Here is a 19875-nt window from a genome sequence, read left to right as displayed (position 1 = left end):
GGAAAGCTTTTTCTTAAGGAAACTGTGTCAGATTCTCTTTGCCAGTTTGACAGACACTACAAGGCTTTGATATGTTAAAATATTCCACATCTCTCATACATTATGACTTCTTTTCAACATTTATATACAGATACTTCCATACAAATACACATTTCAGTCCTGCTCAGTGACTAAGTGGTTAGATCATACAGCTCACGTCCGTTCACTGGACTGCAAGATCAGCTGTTGGCATTATGTCTGTTGTTAAGGCAGTGCGAGGCAATTTCTGCATTTCCAGCAATTGGCATTTCAGCATTCACACAGCATTTTTGGGAGGAAATGCATTTTCCGGTTTATGAATGTAGCTCATATATTGTGAGTCTACTGCCAAAAAACATAGTATTTCCATTTTGCTGGAAGGTCAAAATTAATAATAATAATACCAATAATGACTAATATGCAAAGTTAGACTGCTGCGTAAAACTAATAAGCTTTGAGGTAAGCTAACAGCTAAAGGATGACTACAGTAATGTTACCAGAATATGTAAGCATGGAAGACCTGTTGGTATTCCTAAATAGGACATCCCGTTAGCCTCCTCACTGCCAGTTCAATGCCGATACTGCAGCATCGACTTGTGTAGACGGGCGAGGCCTGGAATACATCCAGCTTTCTCGCCAACTCACAAAATGTCGAACTTTACTCAGGCTGCTGTGCCATGTGGATCGCTCAATGGGGACCACAGCTTTCACTATATTATGAACTTAGACAAGACCAAACTGACCGCCACACCAGTCTCATTTGTTTTTAATTAGTCAACCAGCACTTCAGTCCCACTAATGTATGCTATCATGGTGAGAAACCATCAATATCTCACAGTCAGGAGCACTTTGGATTAGGCTGCTATTGACCCCGCTGCTGCATTCACTTTCAGGCCAGGATGTTGATCAACAGCAGTAAGACAGGTCAGTTGTAACAGCTCAGGACCAAGAGGTTTGTTCTCAATCTGCCACCATGTGCAGCCACTGTTCCTCAGTTAAGTTGTTTAATACACTGCCCAGATGGTTTTGTTGACTTGGAGCAACTCACCGGCAATATCGTTCACATCAGCAATCTATTTGAAAATGCCATCCCAGAGCTTTGTGGTATGAGTTAGGAGGAAGAGGGAGGACTTGGCCTCATTTGTTCCCAGGACTGCTGACAGAAAAGAGTTATAGTGGAGTGCTTTGAGAGCTATCACGAATTCCCCAAACTAACATTAATGATCCAAAATCCAAAATGAGTTCCTGGTATTACATTACTAAGAATTGGATTCAATGTGTGGATGTGATCCAGAGCTGCACGTTTATTAGTTTCACATCAGGTTCTCAGAGTTTACGAGGGTTCTGGGTAAATGTAAACAAGTTAAAGTCCATGAGTGCCTACATTAGCCCCACGCTGCTCACGACTTTGCTTAGACTTCTCTAGACTTATAATAGGAGGGAATGTGAGAGACTTGAAGTCGTGCCCAGTCTAGACTCCAGACATGAATCAGAGGCCATGCAGAAACACACAGTGACATCAATATCCATGCAAATGTTTCCCTTTCTTGAGAAACTGATCATCTCTGCAAAAGGAAAAAAAAAAGGACAGACTGACTCAGAAACTAAGATTGGTTTGTGAAGGTTATGTGGAACAAGAGCTTAGCTGTTCAAGTTTCAAAGCACAAATTAACTTAATAATTCACAGCTGTAAACGAGAGGCTGAACAGCATCTCCACAATGCAAATAAGCACACGGTTACATACGTACTAATGTTGGATTTCAGCTAGTTTAGTATTTTATAGGGCTAGTATTTTGGTAACCTGAACCACCAGATGGTTTGTTACACAGAACCATGTGGAAAGGCGCCGTCAGAAACTGTTTGGAAAAGGGAAGGGAAAGGGAAAAATACATGGCTAAATTCAACCAATCAGATCAACAGAAGGACAGTACTACCAGCAGAACTAGTTGGTGAATCAAATTCTTAGCAAAGCCGGCCGGGAGAAGAGTGAAAACATCTTTACCATCGAGAAAAAACTTCAGTGTTGTTCTTTTCTCTTCTTTCTTTACAACAACTGATGCATGGCTTGAAGTCTGGCAAGATGGATTTGTGAGATCACATGATCTCATGATCACACAAATGCAGCTGCCCTGCAAGGTAACAGTCAATCTTCAACAAGATGATTCAAACTGAAAATTATGAAAACTGAACATTTTTAAGGTACTGTAGCTTCAGATCATCATCATCATAAGCCTGCAGATGTCTTACTTCAGGGTGTATCTGAGTCATAGATGCTGCTCTGTTCCTGCAGTAGCATCACAAAAAGTTTATTCATTTGTCTGAAAGTGCTGACTCAAAAAGCACAGCTCCCCTGCAGCACGAGTCACCCTTTGCAAATTAAATCAGGCCTAAAACAGCACTGCTGTAAAGCAGAATGAGTGGCACATAGGACATAACCTCGTTATAAATAGAAGTGTCTACAAATGTGGACTGAATATAATGATCGCTAGTAGCACGCCCGTCTTCTATTCACGTGTCACAGTCTCCTTATTTTCCAGCCACTTGTCAGTCCATCCGCAAAGTGCGTGATGTTGATCAATAGTGTATTAGGCTAGTTGTTTTGAATCAATCTGTATTGAACAGATCCCTCAGGGTGGTTGATTGATTTGTAACATTGTGACGTCTGTTCTGTGGCACTTGGCCCTGAGTGTGTTTCAATGTGACATTGGTATCTAGTCTGAGTTTGTCAATAAAAAGTAAATGACGATATGAATTTAATGTGACAATGTCGCTCGTAGTGATGAACCTAAAGCGAATTATCACCCCTGAGTCTGCAGGTCCCTCCGGCTTTACGGAGCTTTGTAGCAGTTTCAGTTTATTGTTCAGCTGTTTGTCTGTAACTTTACTGTTTTGGTTCGCCCTAACCACTCTCACAACATCATTTTCAGTCACAGCAGACAGCTGTGTGTCGAAAAAAGCTCTAAAAACCTGCTGTTTCCGTTCAACACTTAACAGACGGACATAGTTAAAGGCTAGCCGGTGAGCATAGAGGAACATGTAGCTGCTAAAAAACACATATTTCCTTCAGGGGTTGGTAGAGACCAAAACCAGAGCTTAAAGCTAAAAGTGAATATTGGATTTATATTTGTCAGGTGGCCACTAACATGACTTAACAAGGCAAGTAAGCTTGTCTTAGTTAGGCATGAGTGAGAAAAATATAGTTTTTTGTTTGATAAGGAGAGGAGATGTAAGAATATTTCCTGTTTTGGCATTTTGTGAGTTCATATTGTCAGTTATTGTTGTTATTGTAAAAGTTAAGAATACTTTGTGAAACATCGCAAACTCGCAGCTCCATACATCTGCCAGCTCAAACTACAGGACTGGCTGGTTAACACACTAACATCTGTAGACATCTTTGCAACACAACACATAGATGTATTACTCACATCCTCCTCACATTATGTTGATGTTAGTTCATTTTTTTAATGTTTTAAACCACAATTCTGGCCACATCTTACGTAGTGTCCCTTTCAATACAGTATATGTAAGGAAGTGTGAGTGTGGATTACAGCCGCAACTCTGAGTTAAGTGTTAGTGGGTGCCTGCTCTAAGCAGTATTTGGGCACTGCAGTGCTTTTCTGCTTATTCTCAGCGCACGTGATGATGTATGCACGTTTCTGCAGAGGTTAATAAGTCCGAGGAGCTGCAACTCACCATCCCTCCATCACTCACTGCCTCAAGATAAATACACCGCTCCTGCCTTCCTCTTCAAGCATATTTACATCGCTCATAATATAGATAGATAGCACATCATCAGTTACATGTCCTCTAAGAAATAACTGTCCTCCATATGTCCTGTGTTGATGCTCGGGAGGTAAAATCTTTAAAAAAATCTTTCAATGCTTCAGTTTTCCTCAATTTTTCTGTGTATTGATTTGACCCTCATCATCTGCATATGTATTTATTCTTAATTACAGATGAACACACACCGCTCCTTTCTGCTTTATCTCACACATCTAACTTAGCGTTTGCATCATTCAAAGTGTAAACGTGTTCTTCCTCCTACAACATATTGAAAAACTCACATGATCGAATACTCTCTCGAGCATATTCCAATCCCATCACTCCCTCCTGCACCCCACCTGCATTTCCCTACCTCTTTCTCTCTCTCCCTCTCTTTCTCTCTCTCTCTACCACCCCTCTCTTTGCTGCAGTGTGGAATTTTCCGAGCACGGCGAGCGCTGCAGTGCTCAGAGTGATGGCGTAAAGGAAGATGAGAAGGAAGGAGGTGGGATGAAGGGTGAAATGCTACTTAACACAAACCTAAAAAAAAAAGAAAAAACCTGAGCCATTGTGATGAAGGAGTCGCCACCTCATCTGCCTCCATGAATTCAGTGGAAAAATACTAGACTGACATAAAGACACAGACGCAGCTGAGATGGAGAGCCCCCCCAAAACACACTGAGGAGACGGATGTGTACAAATTATTTTAAATTGTTAATTTACTGATACATCGATAAATATTATGAATCAGAACCAATTGGCTGTATTAACATTATATCCATACATGTATTAGCGTTAGTACAATAGTGTTGCCTTAACCCTAACGGCAGAATTCATTTAAGATATTACACAAGTCAAATAAGTAAGAACCAGTACAATTAAAGGATAAGTTCACTCAAAAATGAAAACTGAGTCAAAGTCTACTCAGATGGAAAGTCAGGGGAAGTTTTGTAGTCCACAAAACATTTCTGGAGCTTCACAGCAAAGCAGCGTTGCAGAATTCACCTAAACAACTGAAGTAGATGGGGATTTGTGATAATACGTAAAAAAGCAACAACAAAAAAAACAAAAACATAAAAAATGGCTCCATACAGCTCATCTGGCGTAGTCCAAGTCTCCAGAAGCCCCAATATCTGAAATTGGTTTGAAAAGACGTTATTTAAACCATTTTCTTCTTTGGTGAAAAGCTTTAGCACGCACTCCAGCTGAAGCGGGTGCACAAGCTTGACCAAGTGTTGAGGGTTTAAATAAGCGTCTTTTCAAATCAAATGGGGATTCCGGGCATCTGGTGACATGGATTACACGAGACGAGCTGCAAAAAGCCATTTAATGTTTCTTATTCAGTTGTTTTTCTACGTCTGCTGCAACGCTGTTTTGCTGTGAAGCTCCAGAAATGTTTTGTGGACTACAAAACTTTACCTGACTTTCCATCCGCATGAGGGAGAGTAGACAATGACTGAATTTTCCTTTAAATCAATCGTATTGCTTTCTCTTTGTTAGTCTGATCAATTACATGGAATGAGTTTAGAAAAGCCATTGTTCCTTTTATTGCTTCCTCGCTTCCTCACGTCATTTCGTTTCATACATTCCAGGAAACTGGGCATACATTTTGCCCAAATGAATTGAGACAGAAACTATTTCCACTAAAATGACTGTAAAATGAAGTAAAGAGTCCCTGAAGGCCATTATGAGAAAAAAAGACAGGCTTTCTGCTCACATCTCCTCAAGCCTCTCTTCAGGAGGTATGGTGAATGTGACCACCACTACAAATGATTGTAATAACATAAAATGGCGCATCATGACAGAGTCCAACTGGAGGAAGTGCGTTAATTCTCAGCAGTGGATAGTTTAGCTGTTAACGAGTGGTTTCCAGCAATCATTGCCACAGTCAGATCCTGCAGCATTTTGGGTGTGAAAGTGGAGGAGGTGACTGCAAATGTGTTAATGGCACTCTGATGACGGTGCGACAGTGGGCTTCTGTGGTAACGTGGTAATGGCTGCAGCTGAGGTCATTTAGTGGGTAAATGACTGGGGCAGGTTTTTGCTGCAGTCTGTTGGGACAGCGTGAGAATGATGATGCTGTTGATGGCGGTGAGGGAGAGGGATAGTGAAGATGTGTGTGTGTGCTTTACTACACCACAGATCACTGGCCTGCGTCACAAGTGATGTGTGAGATGACATCATTTACCTGCTATGAGGACTGTTCAGACCTCTGCAACGACATCCCAGCACTTACACACAGGCACATACATACTCATTTAGTCACCTATAATTATATACGGGCCACATTAAAGAAAGAAAATCCTTACTGCTTGTCCTATCTTTACTAACAGAAAGTTTCAAAGATAGGAAAAATCTAATCTTCCGATTACAGAAGAAATTCTTAAACTCATGGCTGTGTCCTATCCTATCTCAGACCTTGTATCTAAAGAAATCCAAAGCACACAGTAATGGTGGCCTTGCTAGGTGGCAAAACACTCAATTTGGTTGCCGAATTCATCCATAATGTACAAGTAAAGTGGGCTTTGAATTTTAGCTATGATGTGTGTCGGTGGAGGAGATGGTCCAGGACATTTAAAGCTAACAACAGTGTTAGCTTTCCAACAGGCCAACATCAATGTTAGCTTCTCCAACAAGCTAACATCAGGCTTAGCTTCATCAACAGTTGAGTAGCCACATTGTTTTGGTGTTCACATTGTTCCCTCAACTGACCTAACAACAGTGGTGCTGCTATTTTTGGCAGTTATTTTGAATTAAGGACAGGATCTATGCCATCCTAATTTAGGCTTCCTAACTGGCAAATTCTTCAGTTAGGAAGGTTCTGGTTCTGTAAAAGCTATTCTACATTAGGATTTATGACTTAAAATGTTTCTTTAATGAGGCCCCTGAACTATAACTACAAGTCACATTTCTTTCTCAGTTAATAACACTAGTCCACAGAGAATGCTCTTTAAACACAGTTTTTGTTGGAAACCCCTAAAACAGTTTACCCCTAGTGGCTTATTTGACTTATTATAGACAACACTAGGACCTGATGATGGACTGGTTAATGATGGTTTTGCAGTGAGTGTACTTTGTGAATATGGCAGCATAAAGTTGAGTTAGTGATCCAGGGGATACAGAGTAACATAAAACCCACTCAAAATTGGATTGGAAATGTTGGCATAATGACTTGGCATCAAGCCCAGCTTGTATTATATCAGGGAATGCGGTTAGAGGTGCTGGCCAACACTACGGATGAGTAGAGCATTGGCAGCAGGTTGATATAACATTATTAAGCATGTTTGACATATATGCGATCCATCCAGGGTAACAGCACCAACACCAGCATGGATGTGTGTGAGAAAAGGCTCAGCCAATCCTCCGTTAATCCCTCTATCATTCGTTGCTCTCTTTCTGTCACCTTCTGGTGCCAAAGGAAACTAGACCCAGTGAGCCTTAGTGACAGAGGGTTTTATGGGAATCCCGAGGGTCCTGGGACCTGGGCCAGAGTAAGCCTCTGCCACAGGGGCAACTCATCTGTCCTTGTATGCACAAGCTAAGGGGCACTGCCAAGAACAAACCAAAAGAGAGGAGGAGGAAGGTCTGGACAGGTTGTGGTTAGTTAGTGCTTCACTGATATATTGGTTGGTCAATATTGGCCAATCACAGATATATCACATCGGCCTATATGTTGTCTGATGTGCGGTGGGGGTAACTTAGAATCATTAAATTCCCAATGATATTAACTGTTTCAGTTTGCAGTGTCGTCATGTTACACAACAAAGTTTATTGTTAAATTGTAAAATATCCTTCCTCCATTACATATCTTTCCACATTTGAGGGACCACTGAAAAAATGTGTGCATATTTTGGCTGATATATTGAAAAATTATTCCCTGAGATCGGTAATGGCATCAGCTCCAAAAATCAATATCAGTCAGCTCCAGCTGTATTGTAAAAGGCTTAAATATCAGTTATTAAAGAAATTATTTACAAGGAACAAATAATGCAACCTTATGTCAGACCCTCCCTTAAACATATCCTCAACCTATTAACTTCTGCCATGAAGAATGAAGAGTATCCTTTCCTCTAACCAGCTCTATAGGAATGTATCTTCAGCCTCCAGAAGTTTCAGCCTGTCTGACTCAATTTGTCCCATGGATTAATCCCCGGGGTTGCGTAACACTGACCCCAGAGCCCACCATCATGACTACCAGCGGTAAATCACAGAGATCAAGAATGGGATCAGACAAAAGGAGGACAGAAAGAACAATGAAAAGACAGGACAAAATGGAAGGGATGTAAAGCCGTTTGACTGGCAGGCAGCAAAGGGCATTTGGCTTTCTCCTCTGAGAACACAGACTGGGTGAGAACTCTATGGCAGCAGACGGAGGGCACTGCCAGAAAAGAGGACAGCTTACACTGTGAAAACAAATGTCAACACAAACTCCAAAATGAACGCAGTGTCCAATTGCCTCGTGATGTCAGGAACACGAAAGTGGCAGGGCTCGAGGAGACGAGTCAAGTGGGGAGTTAATCATGCCAGCAGGAGCTGCACTGGTATGATATAATGACATAATGAGAAGTCAGGAGATTTTATAACCTAATCCGTATTTCCCACCTATTCTCCCTGATGGGGCAGTCTTCAAAAAAATGTTCTGCCAGAAAAAGAGCTGGGAACTAGGGCAAGCCTCCCTGAGTGAAAGGTGAAGTATCAGATAAAGTTTGAAGCGGAAAAAATGAAAAGGAGCAACCCAGAAATCCTCCGAGGCCTTGCAACATGGAGGGAGGGATGGTGGAGGTAGCCTTCAGAGACAAAGCTAAAAACAGCCCGGCCTTTTTGTTGGAGAGAAAGAGAGGTAAATCACAGCCTGTGCCAGAGCATAAGAGGACACATTTGCTGTTAACGAGAACAGCTTAAATATAGCCAGAGAGGAATGGAGAGTTGAGACAGAACCCATACGAGTTTGCAACCACTTTGCTCCTTACATTTCTTATAACATTTTCCACCCGTGCCCCCATGTAAGATACCCAATGTCCCAAGTCAGTGAACACACACATACCTATACACTGATGCAAACACTGAGGATGCAAGAAGCGATCCTCCACAAGGATATTACATAATGTCTGCAAGGGTTTTCTGATCATCAGGGCGACGATCTGGAGGAGGTGGGGTGGGCGATCTGATGACTTAAGATTGTGATCGGTCATGAAGGCATTCACAATCTACTTTTCAGGTATAAATGTCCTCTTACTTCTGTTTCCAAACTTTACATAAACTCACTGACAAACAGATCAATGCTATGTGAACAAACCAATAGAGTGATGTAGCCAAGTATACGGCTATGCCTTCGGGACAAATTACTTCGTAACTTCGTTTGTGGGTCATGATTGAGATAAAATTGATCATGTCAAATAATGTCTGCCCCTCAGAACAAATATAAGAAAACAGTCAATGGGACACCTTGTCGCGTTATTTTTTCCACAGTAAAACACTGGCGCACTCCAACAGAAGTGCTTTGCGGACGGTCGAACACTAAAACTCCCTCCACCAACAACTTTCTGACATCGGAATTGGAGAAGCTGCATCTGACAATTTCTGTAACTTGTCATAACTGACAATCTGACATCAATACAACCAAGAAGGTGAGAAAGCAAGCAGGGTTTCAACTCTATGAATGCCATCCAGGAAAGACTTTCTGAAAATATAGTGTGACCATCTGGAACAGCGATCAACCCTTTTGGCCTTCTGACATGGTTGACATAGTTTTTTCAAATGTACCCTAGTCTGAAGACAGAGGAGTCAGCAAAAGTTTCTGTTTTTACACATGCATACATATGTCTCCATCTCCTCTTTCCAATCGTTACGTCTGTGTCCCTTCCTCCTTCATTCTCTCCATGCCACACCTTCCCCCCAAAGAGCAAACTCAGACCCACAGAGGCCAGCAGGGCATTCCCTCTATGCTGTCTTATGCAAGATGGAGGTGAAAAGTGAGATGTCAGATGTCAGATATGCTGTCACCAGCCAAAGTCAACACCAAACTTCTCCTTACTTTCGACGGCCTCAAATACACTGTGTGTTGCATTAATTAACTTAATCTATTAAATGAAAAAAAAAAAATGGTTTGAGTTTGCTAAAATGTGCATATCTGTGAAGTGCTGATGCCTTTGCAGGCTTTTTTTTTTTGTTTTTGCTCACATGCATGGACAGCTCTTTCTAGCCGCCATTCATCTCCTGTGGAGAGCCGGTGTGTCAGCAGAGCTCAGCTGGAGCTCCAGCAAGGATCACCACGAGGAGCAAACGTAAGCACAAGCATAGGGTCAGTAACACTGTTGACAAGAGCTGCACATAGATCTTTAGCTTACATAAGATTCAGGGAAACTGATCCTTGTCTGCACAGTAGAGCAGAAAGCTCCCAGCAAACACACTGAGGGAGCCATTGATTCTTTACAGAATTACAGGCTTGAGAAAGAACAACGAGGACAGAGCGCTTGCAGAGGATGAGTAATATCTATTCTCTGTACTGAGGAGGCTGAAAGATTCTTTGAATGGGATAATTATGTATAAGATTATGAAAGGCTGTCTAATGCTGAAATACTCAAAGATAATGATAATGAACTGGCTGAGTTTAAAAGATAAAAACTATAATGGTAAACCCGTTGTATTCTTAAGAGTCCATTAGATTTCCACCTGTGATGTACTGAGCTTGAATTGAATTTGGGACCTCTGTCACATGTCGTCTCCCTCCTTCTCTCTTTAACAGCGGGAGGTGGGTTCAGCGACCTGCAGGGATCTTTTGTGTCTTGGTATGTAAAACTAATTTCTTCTGTGCCGGCCTACACTTCGAGGGACATCATGACTAAATTTGTGATTCTGAGAGATATAATCCAAAACATTATCATATAGACATATGTCTTTTAGTTAATAAAAATGTGTTTCAAAGTTTACACATGAAAGCTAGACTATTCAATTTATATTTTCTTACCTCTTTAGGTAGGCAGAAATAATTGTTTTACTCTCAGGGCTGTGATTGCTATATAGCTAAAAACATGTTTATATCAAACTTAAAAATCACAGCTGGGTACATACAGCACAAAGGCTTCTCAGACTGCTACAGTAGCTGTTGTGCTGCAGGTGTTACATGATAGTGTGTGTCGGGACTCCGCAGGGCCTGAGCGCTTCACTTATTCATCTGAAACCTCTTCACCTTGAAGCAGGGATGTGGTAACCTAACACCAGGCAACCTCTGATGTGTGATGGCTCAATGGATCCACCAGGCCACTCAACACCGCAGAGCACCTCATACGATCAATGAGCCCGTGTACTACTACTGTCTGTAAGTGAGAGAAAGATGGAATGAGTTCAGAGAGATAATAATACCGGCCCAATAGACTTGTTTTGAGGTTCCCGAGAGAAACGGTAAGAATAGAGTGAAATGATCTCATCTCACTCTGACCTCAGTTTTCAACACGTGCGACAGACGAGAGGACCTTGAGGGTGTGACAATTACCCTGATAACTGGGGCATTGCTGATGTCAATTAGTGATCTCAGCAGAGGGTAGTCATTTTAAAAGAAAATGGATCAAGATCTATCCCTCAGTCAAAATGCTAATAGAAGAAATTGGCGCAGGAATTTTAAAGGCGGGAGTTGATGTTTTGCCAACTTGAAAACGGAAGCACAAAATCAAACAATGTTCACAGAGCAGCTGAGATATTGCAAAATGTTGAACCTGGAGTTTCTAAATATACAATTGCAAACTTGTAGAGTCTATTTCCTGTTGCTCTATTAACAGATATCTGTGAATGGGGCAAAGATTTTGGTGTCGGAAGTGTTCTGGTTTCTGGTTTTAGCAGAGTACTTCAACTGACCAATCACGTTTGAGTGGACTTTGGTTTCATGCAGGTAAACACTCCACGTGAAGAGCAAAACCCAGCTGCCACCAGATGTCAGTAGGACATTGGACTCTGACGTTGGACAGACGTTAAGTTTTCGTTAGAAAAAAAAATCTGGGTTTTCACACAGTGCGGATGTTGATATTATGATGTTTGGCAGGAGCTGGGTTTTTGTCACCATACCACACAACTAATGACTGTATTCTAAGTCACACTGACGTTGGCAAAGGTTTACCTTTGGTTACTTCACAACTCCAAAATTCATACAAACTGGTTTCTTGTGAAACGATCTGGTCATCCACGTCTCTCAACGTTGCTAATCAGACTGTAAGCAATGACTGGTGCATGCTAGATGAAGTCTTGGCCCAGATATCCTCTGGCTACACTGAAATACCCGAAACAATGGTCGTTGGACCCGGAGGCTAAATCGTCGTCAGACCACAGCCGATGGGTTTTCTCAGACAGATGTTTAATCAGAAGAATCATTACCATCTACGACTGCTGCTCTCTGAGCTCTCAGCCAACTCTCCCTGGCTGAAGAAGCTATCTGATGTGTGTAAACAGCGGGCAGGGCCAGTGAATATATGACATTAGGTCTACATAAACACACACGGGGCGGAGGATGATTGGTAGGCTTGCAAAGATGTGGTTGCTTTACCTGGTGTTTATGAAACCTCATATCTGCTGAGCTGACTGTCCAACCACACTTAATGTCACCAGTGACTCCCTGCTGACCGCAGGTGTTTAACAGATGACACCCGTCTCGATGAATCCCTGAAACATCAGAGTTGGAGTATCATTGAGCTTCGGCTGGACCAGCTTCCCTATCATCAGAGGACTTACAGGAATCATCAACCGTTTATCTATGTTTTGTCAAATAATACGCAGCACCGGGAGGGCTTTGGAAATCATTTTCTTTTCGCTGGAGTCAGTGCTGAGTAAGACTCAGCCAACACCCTTGTTGCGCACTCTTGATCCGAGCACAGTTTCGTCAGGGACACTTTGATCCAGGGGTCACGGTGATGGTAACCCCCCCAACATATTGCAGCAGCCCCTCATGCAAGCACCTCTTTTACGGGTCATTCCCAGGCTATAAATAAAGACTCTCCAGCCCACTGGTCAATGGGAATTCTTAGCCTCATTTAGAAGGCCTAGTACTGCAAGTCCTTCTCAGTAGAGTCTGTACCACTGTGGCATGTCCCTCAATGGATTATATTACAACTGCTGTCCATCAGCAACTGGAAAAATAAGAGAGCAGAGACATGCCGATAAATGTTTTCTACCAAAGCACATCTCTGTTTCTGTAGTCTTATTTCATGACACACAGACAGTGGATCAGCTGCTAGATTTCAAACCAAATTTCCAGGCATCTTCCCAGCTTTCCAGACGTGTTACATGTCGCTCCATATTACAAGAAGGACATTTATCATTCTTAAAGTGAATCCATGTCTAGACCAAAAAAATGCAAAGGTTTGGACACACTGTCTACAAACAGCTCCTACAAACAGCTCCAGAGTCCTTTGATTTAAGTGGTCCTCAGTCAGTCTGTTGATTAAGATTATTAATCCAAAGTTTAGCTTGTGCACCGTATATCCTGATAACACTGGGGGAAATTGGAGCTAATATTTTATACTTTGTGCTTTATGCTGAGATGACAACAGGAGAATAGGAGCTGCTGCTCTACTCCAAACAAACCTTTACTACACCTTTCACTTCATTGTTTGTTGCTGACAGGAAACATTTGATCTAATCTGTGATAGCGTTCCTGAATGCTCTGAACTTCCTGCTGTTTTCCACATCAATTACATTCTTGGGCACCTTTCCAAGGCACAGGTCTAACACTGAGGTGATGGAAAGAACAGCACTCTTTTGAAAACCTGACTGAAACTGGTTAATTCAAGGGAAATGAAAGGGAAAGCAGAATTAGAGGATAAACTTGATTTAGTTTGTTTTGCCCTGATGTACTGTTCTGCATACAAACAACAGATTCCTCTTTCATTCTTGTGTCTGTCTGGCTGAGAATATAACAGAAGAAAATGGTTGGAAGAACACCAAGCACTCCCATGCCACCCCCATGTCTTCTCATCTACCGCATATATGTGAAAGAAACAAATCTTTTAACAATGGACCAACTGTACCCATTGTCAGCTTTCACGGCCCTGAAGAACCTGATAATATTGGCTCAAGTGCTTTTGGTTTGTAAAATAAACCAAATGGATTCTTCCGCCATAGTGTGAAAGAAGATTTGGGTCTCAATCAAATGGTTAAATAACAATGAACTTACGAAAGATTTGGCACCATTTCATATCAGGGAAAAGTGCATCAAACTAAATTACAACTAAACTCATGAAGCTAGGAATTATATTTGAGGGTCAAACTCAACCTGTTGCTGCCATAATAAGTCAAACTTTACTGTCTGGCTTATAAAGTGTTAAATGTTTAACATACATTTTGGATTGTTAGAGTAAATCATGAACAAGGCATACTTGGTAGAGAGAACATAAAGATTGGGTGAGAATAGATTGGTTTTAAACTGTTGGACCAAAGAAAGACAAATCGCTAACAATCACATGCTCCTAGCCTGGATCGATAACCCCATTAGGCAGGCCTTCAGTGTTACCTCTCTTTTGTTCATTCATGTGATTTTCCATGTGAGATATCAACGTGCCTAATGACTTATTTCCCTGACGTTTAAACAAAAGTATAAACTTAGACTACACTCGACTCGTCTTAAAGTGACGAAACACTCAAAATTTAGCGTAATCTTTTCTCTAATTGTCCATAAAAATACCGGAGCCATTTGAAACCATTAACCACATTATTCTATCACCAAATTGTATTTTAAATGTTGCTGAAACGTGTGGTACTTTGAGCTGTGCATTTTGAACATGTCATTCCCTCACAAAACATGACAACTATTCACTAAATAAAAGTGATCAAATACCATTTATTAAAGCCAATGTTCAGTGCGACAAAAAAACTGGTCAGCTGGTCAACTCAACTCAAACACAATCTCAAATTGTATCATGGCACAGTAGCTGATTGTAAGCCGACTGGGACAGGTAGGACTGAAACAGGTGGGACTGACACAGGTAGACAGGCCTTATTCTCTCCTGACATCAGCGAACCACACTGGTCTTTGTGTATTTGGCACCAGGCCTGTAACTAATAGAGGGACCACAGTCTGCACTCAATGACAGCACGTTTGAAAGCAACAATATCTGTCTGTGGTTCTTTTTGTGCGCCTGTCTCTCACTTTCTCTGACTTCAGTTCATGAATTACTCTGAGGGCGCCGGTCATCCTGTTTCCTACCAGAGTTCAATGACCATGTGTGACTTCTTTAGACGAGTACACTGAAGGCAACTGAAGACTGCAGAAGTGTGAGCTGAGGTCTGAAAAGAGGAAGTGCATTGGGGAGTGGGCTGGGTAAATACAGGAAGTGGGGCAAGTTTGAGTATCTATACGGCAAAACAAAGCACTCATCCTGTTCTTTGTGGGAAACGCTGACGCACAAACTCAATGTAACTGCTGAGTCTAGGACATCTGAGTCGTCTCATGTCTTAATCATAACACTGGGCAGATGGAAGACTCAAACGAGAGAACACGAGAGGCCTTCTGACCAGCAAAGCGGCAAATTGTTGCAGAGGGAAAAGCACAGGAGCAAATAATAACATGAATTCACAATCACCTGTATTCAGTTTAGGTGTTGCATTTCCACAGCCTGGTATTGCTTTGCATGCTGGCTCATGCTTGATGGAACTACATACTGAGGAACTAAGGGAGCAGTCACACATGAACTTGCAAATGCAGGTGAATGACCGTCGCCTATCGAGGTGAAATTTGCATCAAAGTTCAGCAAAGTTGAACTCCACAGGGAGCTAGGACGCAAATTTGCTGACGTGCTTCTTTAATTTCAAGCAAATGTGACCATACACACGTGTGGCTGAGCCATCAGTAATATAATGAGTTGCTTTACTTGCTACAACAAGTCAAAATGGCTGCTGTCACTCATTCACTGCTGCCAATAAACACTCTGTTATGAAAGTACATTTAGATTACAGACACTCACAGGCACAAGACTGACATCTATAAAATGTGCAGCATTGTATTGTGGATTGTAGAATGGTTGTTTTGGTGTTTTGTAGGTAGAGATTTTGGTCACAGTCCTACAAATAATACAAGATCACAAATCATTATCTTATTACTTTACATCCACACACACATACAAAAACATTAACACATAGTTGTTTCAAAATCTCTGCCTGACCAAAGAGTGTCAAAGTCATGTGAAACAGGTGAGTTGTATCTGAATCATAAATCCTGCTAAACTCACAAGACGACTACTAAATCCAGACTAATTCCAGGTAATGCAGTTACCAGACCACATGACTTTATCCCCAAATGTCAGCGCAACATTCAAATAATTATAAGTTACAATACCGCAGAACATGCTTCTTTTTTTTTTTTTTTACATGTTGCTTGACTGTGAAAGAACATCATGTTTTAGGAAAACTGCCAGACTTTCGCAACCACTGCCTTGTACCATGTGGTCGCCGTCTGTTACATAATAACACTACAGTTACACGTATGGACTATACTTTGACAACTCACAAAAATGTTCTCAAATATCTAGTCCTTTAACTTTGTCTGTATTCCCTTTCTTTACATCGGCACATTTCTTTTCACAGGATACTACTAACATGTTTCCTGATACATAATAATTGTGCTGAGTTATGAATTTGATATTTTTCCTTTTTATCTTTTGAGGAAAACCCCTGCATATAGTGTTAAATATAGACCAACAGATGTACGTAAATAACTTCTGCTTATCAAAGGCAAGTTCAAACACATACTCCTGTCTGCTTCAAGAAACCACCGACACACACACAAAATTAACATGTCACGTGTCGTATTCAGAGTTCAACGGGTTCAGCCTTTACTTGGAAAGGTGTGAGTATAAATAAACTTAGGAGTGGCATTTTAACATGTGAACTGTCACAGGCAAAGAAACAGTAATAAAATGCCAAAAGAGGAGTGAAGACGAATGTTCAGAGATAGATCAAATTTACTGCACAAAAGTCAATTTGTCTGTACAGAGGTCAAAATACACAGACACACGTGGTGGAAGAGCATGTCCTCTGTAGTGTTTAGGTTGTGATTAAAGTTGGGAAAGTTGGAAAAATTACTTTGTTTCTTTGATGAGTTTGCAAGATTTACACGACTTATAAAACCACAACAAAGCTATGGTGTAAAATCAAAACTTGTGTAAAGCAGTAATGAGAGAGCAAGATAACTGCTGTAGACAGAGTACCGTGGTAATTAGAGAGAGGTACTGAGTGTCAGAGCAGTGTCAGGTTGCTGCTGACCAGGAATGTGTCATTAGAAATATGTGTGAATTGAGGGATATGATAGCAAGTTAAATAATACACAATCTGATCTTGGCTTTTGTATAGCAATTTGAGCTCTGTATACAATTACACACACACTTTCACACAACTGAAGACAACCACAACTATTTTCATATAAATCCATTTTGAACCAGAAACTGCCCCAACAATGGAAAAAAGTCAATTTTAAGATTCATAAACATGTTGCTACTTATCCCAAAGGTTTCCCTGGTAGTAGCGAGTGGTGGTGAATTCCCAGCATTTAACCTGTGTGAGTTATTTATGCCATGACGTCACACAGGAGTCAGGGAGATCACATGGGAGTCGTGTGAGACACACATTTGTGTAAACCTGCTGGGATGAGTGCGCCTTTAAACCGACAAGTTGATGGCACAACAAAGCAAGAGGCTGCGTTGGCGTCGGGCAAGTCACTGCAGAGCAGAAGACGAAATATAAATCAGGGCGTCCCATTTAAAGGGTTATCAAATATTATGACACAGCAGGTTTATCGTCTTTTAACGTGGGATTGTACAGTTCTGGAGAGTTATCACAGGAGAAGCATTTTTTTTAACTAGATAAGTGGTTAATTAGCACCATGCAACAAGATATTATACCTGGTGTGTGCAAGTGCAACCAAATTGAGTGATGTTTTAAACATTACTCCAATATGCCTTGAAGTATGAGGTTACAATGTACAGCAAAAACACGAGCCAGGATCAACTGTCTAGTTGCACTGGGGCTGGGCGATATGGCCTTAAAATAACACTTCATCACGATACACAAAATATATATAGATATTTTGAAATCTCTTCCAAAGGACTTCTATATTTATATTTTAAAACCAAGAAAAGACAAAACATTTTCCATATCATGATACAACAATATCCAAAATCTAAGATGATATCTACTCTCGTATCATGATAACAATATAATATCTATATATTAGTGTATATATATAGTTGCACTATACTACTTTTTGCAACAGATCTCTGTGACAACACACCCAGTTCTCCCAGTGCATTGTTCTCAACAAACTGAGAAACTCCAGTGTGGGTGTAGAAAAATGCCTGAAGATGCTGAAAATCCAGTGATGTCCTGAGGGTTACACACCACATCAGTCAGTGGTGGCCTAAAGTATAGAGAAGCGAGTTTTGGACCAGAGGGTCGCTGATACAATCTCCTGGACAGACAGTTAGGGAAAGTTAAAACCCCTCCCTCATTAGCACCTTCAGGGGAGCTGAAGCTCAGTGGCCAGTAGATCAGACTGTGGTTATACTGAGCTGCTTCCAGGTGTGATGTCTAACTGTGCTGATCTTGGAGAAGAGAGCACTGCACTCAGTGACACTCTCTTCAATAAAGGTTTAAAAATGTGGTCAAATAGGAGTAAGCTGGATAATACAAAGATATTATCATATCATGCCACAGTCTCCTCTTGAAGTTCAAACATATGATGTTCAATCCCGGTTTTCAATTCTACACATATTTAACGTAGCTCCAAGCACTAGTCCTTCTCAAACAACGGATACACAGATAGCTTGGAAACAGTAAATTAATAGTCAAGAAAATCCAATTGTAAATTTTCACGGTCAGAAGGTGTTGTACAAAAATATTATGCAGCTTTGGCTGTCCATTCAACCGTATTAAAAGCATGTCAATCCCCATAAAATATCACAATTAGGTTTGAGCAACAGCTGTATTTCTGTTTAAACTTCCTATGAACTGCAGACTTGGTTGTTTTTCATCTTAAATGAAGAGCTGCAGTGTTACGATTTATTGGACAACATCGCCCCCTGGTGACAGTCCATGGCAACTGGTTTCCTTTTAATTTCATGTGCACACCTGACTCCATGTTGGTATGTATACATGCTTACTGTGATATCAGGCAAACTGTTACATACTGATCACAAGAATAGATGAACTATAAACCCAAATATCTGACGGAAGAGTAGAATTAGTAGATGCATGAGGGACTTTTACATTACTATAGCTAGTATTTCCTGCTTTATACTACTAAACATTTCAGAAGGCCACGCTGTAGTTTTTGTATTAAAAAAATTAATGCAAATCATAAAAGTTTATAAGTCCCAGTTCCCTGTGATGCAAATGAAACAAATCACGATTTAAGAAACGCCTTTGTGAAATTTAAAACTTCTAATCACTTGACAACAAATATACTTGCAACACCAATATAAAACGTTATGTTAAAATGTTAACAATACGGTAAACGCACTTAAACGTTACTTTAACTCGACCACAACACTTATTTATCTTCGATTCTCAAACTTTAGCTTACTACAACAGCTGCACGTACGGACTTCAAGCTAGGTAAAACTTAAAATATGGGGTTTTATGGGTTATGCAGCACTTTTCCATTGTCGTGCATGTTTCTGTAGCGATAAATGTTTATTTCTTGTCGTATAAGATTATGTGGTAGAATGTTAAGATGTCATTTCAAACCAAAAGGTTCGGTTTTTAGACATGTTAGTTGTGCTAATTAGCAATGTAGCATGGTCACCGTGTTTTCACAGAAACGTGAAAAAGGATCAACCATCGCTGCCGAAACCCGGGATCGAACCAGGGACCTTTAGATCTTCAGTCTAACGCTCTCCCAACTGAGCTATTTCGGCGCATATATCGGTCTGATGTTCAATCAGTTCATAATGATAAGTACAGATATATAAACGTATACTTACCAATTGCTCCAGAGCTGCGTCTCTATGGTAAAGACATGATTTCGCCCGAGTGCTAACATTAGCAGAGCTAGCCGTGGTGGTACCTAATTTCGTGTTAGCTGTTAGCAAACGTTAGCTACACAGCTCTGGTCACAGATC

The 19875-nt window shown here is 41.0% G+C and overlaps 1 protein-coding gene across 1 annotated transcript in view; it reads right to left on the bottom strand.

The window, feature by feature from the left end:
- ip6k2b (inositol hexakisphosphate kinase 2b) overlaps positions 1–19824 on the bottom strand; it is a 36493-nt gene extending 16669 nt beyond the window's left edge. The window contains exon 1 of the mRNA XM_084349523.1: positions 19738–19824. The gene's annotated coding sequence lies outside the window, so the exon portion shown is untranslated. The remainder of the gene's footprint in view (positions 1–19737) is intronic.
- Between the last annotated feature and the right edge of the window lie 51 nt (positions 19825–19875).

Source organism: Pagrus pagrus (genome assembly GCF_965226575.1).
Source record: "Pagrus pagrus genome assembly, chromosome: 3".
Classification (NCBI taxonomy): Eukaryota; Metazoa; Chordata; class Actinopteri; order Spariformes; family Sparidae; genus Pagrus; species Pagrus pagrus.
The sequence above is the reverse complement of the archived record's forward strand: the minus strand, read 5'-3'. Positions and strand labels throughout refer to the sequence as shown.